Raw genomic sequence first — 7561 nt, 5'->3', positions numbered from 1 at the left:
TGTTCGTTCCAGAAAAATTCTCTCTTATACGGCACATTTCTTCGACACATTAAAAAATCGTTACCACAAAAGCACGGATCTGGTTTTCTGAACACTGGTCTCTTTGCTGAGTTCGGATCGTTTGTTTTCCTCTCCGTCACCCGGCAGTGGCAGCTCTGTGGCGGAACGGTGTTTCTGTGTCGATACATAATCTTTCACATCACGCCCAAGCAGCTACCTCAGGGACCTCAGGGGGTTGCATGTGGGCCTATAGAGGCTGAAGGCTGAAGGTTTAAACTACTGCACCTCAGGACAGAAATATTCAGGAGTTTATACCGCTTGTCATCGGAGTTAATCTGTTTTATCCATAGAGTTGTCACCTCATAATAAAGTTTATCCATCAAATAGAAGCACTAACATTCCCACGTCACGCTACATTACAACGAGGGACCATTTCATACCCCAGGCAGCTATTGTAAAAGCATGCTCTTAGAGTCATTTTTACAATATGATGTCCAATCCGTTGGGGAGAGAACTTAACACCTGGGAAAAACAGTCTGCTGTATAAATAGATATACACTTTACAGCATTTGTATGGGATATACAGTACAAACTAACAACAAGTGGTAAGTGCGAGTACTTTGTAATTTTTAAGTAGTTTTTAAAATTAGCATTTTTACTTGTGCTTGAGAACATTTTGACCCAAGTACTTTACTCAATTACACTGGCACAAGGCCTAAGTACCGAGTCAAATTAGACTGATAAAGACAACATGGCATGCACAATAATAAAATTATCTGCTGGAAAGAAAAGGAATTTAAGCAGGATTGCGTGACAAGTTTTCACTATTCTACTTGTCCCACCCATCTTGGATCAATCATTTGGATGATGGCAAGAGAGAGGCCAGACAGGCTAACACATAGCTAACATATGCTAATGAGAGTTCACAGGTATGTCTCAATTTAAGAGGGTTGTAATGATTAATGATGCGCTGAGAATTTTGCTAATCTGAAGATTAGATAATCTGAAAGGGGATTTATATTTCTTAAAGGTTCAAACTCAGATTAAGTTTCAATAAAGTTCAAGTCAAGGTTCAGATTCAGTAAAACCATCAACAAATACACACTTTTACTGTAACAGGTCATCACTTCTTGAGATCTTTTTCACATTCAGCAGGGTATGTTTCTTTTGGAAGGAAGCAAGTGTCCCACAAACTGACACAGTGTGATATAACAGCTTCCACACGTTTGACAGCTTACTGAAGTCACTTTGAAGCGAAGTGCTTTAACCACGGTTACAAGTCATGTGATCTGATTGTCATCATTGCAGGGGAAGAGCTCTAAATCACACAGAATATCATATTCAGTCTCAGCCACTGTGTTAAGTTCACTGTGCAACTCAATGACAGCCTGTTTACTTAAGAGCATGCTTCATACATGAAGTGTCAAAGAGGTCCCACTTGCCCTTTGTGACCCCAGGACCTCAACCTTCAGTGATTACCCCCATTCCCCACACACACACGCACACACACACACTCCCTCTCCCTCCTACACACACACACACACACACACACACACGCACGTATGCACGCATAAACACACACACACACACACACACACACACACACACACACACACACACACACACACACACACACACACACACACACACACACACACACACACACACACACACACACACACACACACACACACACACACACACACCAAATCCCAGCCCCCTACCTCATTAGCAGATGCAGGCTGTCGTTTGACACCCACTGGTCCCGGGTCCCAGGGTCTCACGGCTGGGGTTTCCTCAGCCAATCAGAGGCAATCAGGGGCGGGGTGTGGAGAGGCGAGCAGGAAGTGGCGGTGCGGTTTCCTGCTGGTGTGGCGAAAGGCCTGAGTCCAGATCAGAGGCCCCGATAGCAGCCTGATGGATGGAGCACGCTGAGAACCACCTGCACTGAGTGGAAGCAGCCCCATTTGAGGAGGGCAAGAGAGAGAGAGAGAGAGAGAGAGAGAGAGAGAGAGAGAGAGAGAGAGAGGAAGAGAGAGGGTGAGAGAGAGAGTGTGAGAGAGAGAGAGAGAGAGAGAGAGAGAGAGAGAGAGAGATGGTGTCGATAACAGGCTGATGGATGGAGCACGGGGAGAACCACCTGCACTGGAGTGAAAGCAGTCATTTTACTCACCTTCCCCACTGAGAAAAGAGAGAGGAAGAGAGGAGAGGAAGAGAGGGAGGGAGCAGAGAGAGACAGAGAGAGAGAGAGAGAGAGAGAGAAGGCACACAAGGTGTACATAAAGAGAGAGAGGGTAGGGTGTTATGATAGAATGAAGAGAGGACAAGAGTAGGATGGTATGAGAGGGCAGTTTAGACAGATGAAAAGTACAATAATAAGCAGAGGGAAGAGGAAAGGATGGAGGGACGATGGGACACTTAAGAGTGATACAAAGAAAAAGAGAAAGGAAGAACTAGAGTGGAGGGAGAAAAACAGTAGAAAAGAGTGTTTGAAGAAGAGAGGAACAGGGCAGGAAGGGTAAGACAGCTAAAGATTGCTGAAGAGATAAAGGGAGGGAGAGAAAGAATAAGGATGACTGATGGGGGATCAAAGAGCTGGAAAAGGGAAGAGTGACTCTGTGTTCTGAGTTACTGTGTCATGCTGGAAAAACAATTAATTTCATGAATACAAAATTGTGATGCAGAGAAAACAGATCAAATTTGGAAAAAACAAATAACAATATGGAGAATTTTGAACAATAAAAGACAAGAACAAAATAGTGGTGTAGAGAAAGCGCTACGTAAAAATTTCGAGGAATAAAAGCCAGGAAAAAGTTAATGCTCATTCCTTTGCCAGTGTGTATCACATGACCGCTCTCATCACTCAGGTTCATATTAGTCACTTAGGTGACACTTCAGAATAGGGTTCACACATTAGCCACTAATACTAAATGCCTAATTACTGTCTAGATAAGTGACATTTAGTAAGGGCCTACTTGGGCCTTATTGCGATTATATCAATATTAACAATGGCCTTATTGGCTGTGAACAAAAATGTGAATACATAAGCTATAAGTGAATGACTTTGCTTAGATGTCTTATTTATAAGTCATACAGCTGACAGTTAGGCATGTAATAATGGCTAACACGTGAACACTAAAATAAAGTAGGCCTATTCATGTTTAATGAAAATACTTGATAGTCTTTATAATCAGTATGAGAAAGTGTTGGACCAGAATGGTATAGGATGAAACTGGCACACCCTGCTTACCGAAGATTCTTCCTTGCACTGGCACAGGTAAGCAGCAGGACCAAGAGATCCACAGCCTCAAATCAGTCCAACTTGAATACCAGGTTGTCTCACTCTCGCAACTAGTTTTACACTGTATAATTAATCACATTCCCTGGAATCAACTGCTAGATTGAAAAAATCTCCGTCTCCATTCCCATGTCTATACAGTACCTCAGTTCTCATTTATGTTTCTCTCTCTCTCTCTCTCTCTCTCTCTCTCTCTCTTCATTCTGTCATTCCTTCCTGCCCATCTGCTCTTGATTTCTTCTCCTCCCTTCAGAATATCCCTCCACTTCACTATTTCCACTTCATGCTACAAAGTAGAGAAAATATATAGAGAGAAACAAATATATAGAGTGAGTGTGTGAATGTGTCTCAGACAGGAGTGGAGTATAATAGAGAATGGAAGAGGTGAAAAGAGGTAGAAGAAGACATAGAGAGAGAAGAAGAAGAAGAAGAAGAAGAAGAAGAAGAAGAAGAAGAAGAAGAAGAAGAAGAAGAAGAAGAAGAAGAAGAAGAAGAAGAAGAAGAAGAAGAAGAAGAAGAAGAGTGAAAGACAAGAGACAAGAAAGATGAGGGACAAGAGAAAAAAATTATAGTGAGAGAGGAGACAGAGAGAAAGAGAGGAAAAAATAGAGAAAGTGAGGAAAGAGAGAAAAAAGAGAGAATATGAGTGTGGATGAAGAGAAGAGACAGGCCAAGGGGCCGCACGGCTAATTAGGGCTCTTCCAGAGAGCCAAGAGGAAGCAGAGCTGCCAGGTCCCCTTTCCCCCGCGATCCCTCACCCCGGCTGGGCACAGACCGCCCGGGGCTGGGCCCCCCTCCCCACGGAGCTCCCAGAGTGCGAGGTGCCAACTCCAATCTCCTCAATTTCCCCTTAAAGCTTCTTGAGGCCTTTATACCACCACCACCCTCACATAGACACACACATAGACACACACACACACACACACACACACACACACACACACACACACACACACACACGCACACGCACACGCACACGCACACGCACACGCACACGCACACACACACACACACACACTATCACCCGACACACACTCACATATACAGTACATACACAGACATGCATACACACCCACATGCATGCATACACACACATACGTACATAACTAAATAATACAAGCACACACAAGCACACACATATACATTCAATCCCGCTCCCCCCACTCTCTCTCATACATGCACACCACACACACACACACACACACACACACACACACACACACACACACACACACACACACACACACACACACACACACACACACACACACACAAGCACGCATGCACGCACACACGCACACGCGCGCACACACACACACATACAAATATACACAAAGCAAGTATTTACAAGTTGATGAATGGAGGCCAGGAGGATTACACGTTATTACAGTGCCAAGATACGGGCACGTTTGCGTGTACATGCATGCCTGCGTGTGTGTGTCAAGAGATCCACAATCCTGCAAGGATCCACAATCAGCCCTATAAGTCATCATACAGCGTCATCTGTATTGTCCCAGGTGTGTGTGTGTCTGTGTGTGTGTCTGTGTGTGTGCACGTGTGTGTGTGTGTGTGTGTGTGTGTGTGTGTGTGTGTGTGTGTGTGTGTGTGTGTGTGTGTGTGTGTGTGTGTGTGCGTGTGTGTGTGCGTGTATGTAGCCCATCTGGATCATCATTTTTCTGGACAAGAGACAGAGCCCTCCTGCCGGGCCGCGTTATGACGTGCCATCAACTTTACTATTCGCTGTGATTGAGGCATAAAAAGATATGCTTTTTTGTGACATTCAAACCCTTCAAAAGGTAATCAAAAATATGCTGACATACGTAGATTGCATGTACAAACCCACCCAAATGTACACACACACACACACACACACACAAAGTGTGAGGCCATACATAGTAATGCGCACGCATGGCCAAAGACACACACTCATGTGCATGCACACGCGCACACACACACACACACAAGTGAAAAGCCACGCAAATGCAAACACACACACACACACACACACACACACACATATGCGAGCCATACCATTATCATAGTATCCGGGACTGCTCAGCAGATGTGAGGCTCTTCTTACAGGTCGCGCACCAGCCCTGAATATTGGCACCAGCCACAGACCAAACGCTGGTAAAACATACCTAGAAGTGGATAGTTGTAGATTTCAGACAGAAAATAAATGAATAACGGGAGTATTTTTTTACCACCTATTTGCCTGTGACTGGTTGTGGGTTTTTTTTTTACCTCCGCCAAGGAGGTTTTGTTTTCGGTCGCGCTGGTTTATCTGTTTTGTTTTCTCTGTTTGTCTGTCAACAGGATAACTCAAAAAGTTATGCACGGATTTGGATGAAACTTTATGGAATTGTTGGAAATGAAAAAAAAAAGATTCAATTTTGGTGGTGATCCGGATCACAATCCGGATCCAGGATTTTAAAGATTCTTCACCATTGCAGGATAGGGCGAATTTTGACATTCCAGTTTCTAACTCAGTAGTATCAGTAGTTGGTGGCAAAGGTTGAGACTGACTGAGTCTTTCGGATGACTTTGTCCATTGCCCAGACAAAGCCGTCAACAGCCGTACTACCTGCCTTCTCACCCCACTCTTGCCCATTCTACCACCCTCCTCCCTTCCGCAAACCGAAACCTTGACATCCTCCTGGCATTCTACGTCTGCCCATCTCAAACTCAATCCCTGTCAAACCCAAAACCAGTGGTTCTCAGCGTTTTAACAAACACCCCCTGAACCTCATCATAAGCCTGCCAATGCCTCCTTGACCTCACCATAAGCCTGCCAACGCCCCCTTCAATATTGAAAAATTAAAATACACCATTGCCCCCCATTTGCAACTGAGCAACCCCCCCTCTCAGCTGTCTCCTTCTCACCCCCCCCCCCCCCCCCCAGAGTGCTCCCTAAAGCCTGTAGAGCCCCCGTTGAGAAACATTACCCTAAATGAACTCCTACTCCAGGACTCCATCCCTCTCACCTCTCTACCCCCACTCTGCCCTCCTCTCCTTCAATCCCTGACGATCCCTAGACACCTTAATCACTGCCGAAACCTAAACACCCACCTACTACTCTTCTTCAATTCATACCAAACTCATGACACCCTCGTGCCCTTACACCACACTCCACACTCCTCTATGCCTTCCTCCTCCCTAATCCCACAATACACAGCACCCGGGCAGGCAGATGTTCCATGTGGATGTGTGCGAGGCTGCTGAGACGAGGATGCTGGGTGTCAGGGGTTGTAAATCTGAGTACACACTGGGGGATTCTATCTCACAGCGATAAGTAGGATTTATCGCCCATAAGCAGGGATGTAATAGCCAGGGATAAAACTACTGATTTACTCCCCCTTACTCCCCCACCTGCACAAGACTTCTCATCTTCACCTCCTCCTACTCCACCTCCTTCTTGTCTCCTCCTCACCCACCTGGCGCAGTTTGATGTGGTTTGATCTCCACATTTCCCGCTGGATTGTTATATGTCGATGGGTGTATAACAGGGTAAAAAACAAGCAGTGTTAATTTAACATGTAGAGAGTCGATTTAACATCTTTTAGGAGTGTATTTTGTCCCAGGGTACTCTCCAAGTGTTGAATGAACACTGCATTGTCTATTAAAAGTATTTAAGTTTTACTACTAATTAATATTTAAGAACAGATCCAGTGGAGTAGTTGGAATTCAGAAATGCAAGGTTTATTGGCTTGAGAGAGGGAGAGGAGGCCTAGCCAAAGGCCCCCTCGCCCCCTCTCTAAGGAGTTAACAGCAGGACAGGTAAAAGCAGAAGAGAAAGAACAATGCTAGTGGCTGACTTTAAAAAGACCTCCACAGGAAATGAGGTCACATCGGATAATGTCACATACAGTGGTCTTAGCCAATAGCAATCAACACTAGATTCATAACAATCCCCTGGAGGCCTATTGGGAAATTCACCTCTATTGCCTCTTACAAACTAAGAGAGAGTTGTTCCTTCACATATAAAACAATGCATGGACATTGAAATAGTATGCATGAGATTGGGGGCAATATTCAGATACCTTCACTATGTGCACAGCACACGTACAAATATTCATACATGTAGTAGTATATGTATGTAGTACGTCATACTGTACTGCCATGATTTAGTAATGGGCCATGCCCACTGACAGATTGGCTGGGCCCAGGACAAAATCATCTGAAAGGGCCCTTCCCTCAATACATACAACTTAATTGGTCCCAATTCTGGGCCCCCTATCTCCCTGGGCCCAGGCCACCTGGCCT

The 7561-nt window shown here is 44.9% G+C and overlaps 1 protein-coding gene across 1 annotated transcript in view; it reads right to left on the bottom strand.

Moving 5' to 3' along the window:
• wars2 (tryptophanyl tRNA synthetase 2, mitochondrial) overlaps positions 1-1791 on the bottom strand; it is an 80131-nt gene extending 78340 nt beyond the window's left edge. Inside the window, exon 1 of the mRNA XM_063214573.1 lies at positions 1725-1791. The gene's annotated coding sequence lies outside the window, so the exon portion shown is untranslated. The remainder of the gene's footprint in view (positions 1-1724) is intronic.
• Between the last annotated feature and the right edge of the window lie 5770 nt (positions 1792-7561).

This window comes from Engraulis encrasicolus, chromosome 13 (assembly GCF_034702125.1).
Source record: "Engraulis encrasicolus isolate BLACKSEA-1 chromosome 13, IST_EnEncr_1.0, whole genome shotgun sequence".
Lineage (NCBI taxonomy): Eukaryota > Metazoa > Chordata > Actinopteri > Clupeiformes > Engraulidae > Engraulis > Engraulis encrasicolus.
Note: the sequence above shows the minus strand (reverse complement) of the source record. Positions and strands in the feature narration are given on the sequence as shown.